The following is a 671-nucleotide window of genomic DNA, read 5'->3' as shown; positions in this document are numbered from 1 at the left end:
AGTGTTATACTGTGTGTTACAATGTATGTGTTTCCAGTTAATGATATCATGGTACAGTGTATGTTACAAGTTCCTAGTTAATGACTGCAGTTACTGTTGAGTGTTACAATATGTTAAGTGTCTCCAATGAGAGATGCCCTATATAGACAAAAGATTTGGGACATTTTCCCGGTCATATGCTTTTTTTTTCTCAAACTGTTATCGCAAAGCTGAAGGAACACAATTGTATAGGGTGTCTTTGGATGCATATGTGTTATTAGTCAGATATATCATGTGATGTAGAGTGTTACAATGTGTTACAGGTTACTAGTTAATGATTGTACAGTGTTACTTTGAGTCTTACAATGTGTTATGCAGCTCCAGTGAGAGATTTCATTTAACAGTAAGTCTTACAACGGGTTACAGGTTCCTAGTAAGGGATTGCATGCATTACAGGGTTACATTTCATTTCATGTTACGATGTGTTGTGTGTTTCTAGTTAATGATATCATGTTACAGTGAATGTGTTACAGGTTCCTATGCAGTGATAGCATCTGGTACAGTGTTACAGTGAGAGTTACAGTGGGTTACAGGTTCCTAATTAATGATTGCAGTGTAACATTGAGAGTTTCAATGTGTTATGCAGCTCAAATAAAATATATAATGTTGTAGTAAGTGTTACAGGTTCCCAG

The sequence above is a fragment of the Silurus aristotelis genome (genome assembly GCF_946808225.1).
Source record: "Silurus aristotelis genome assembly, chromosome: 1".
NCBI classification, from domain to species: Eukaryota; Metazoa; Chordata; class Actinopteri; order Siluriformes; family Siluridae; genus Silurus; species Silurus aristotelis.
This window is presented reverse-complemented; position numbering follows the sequence as displayed.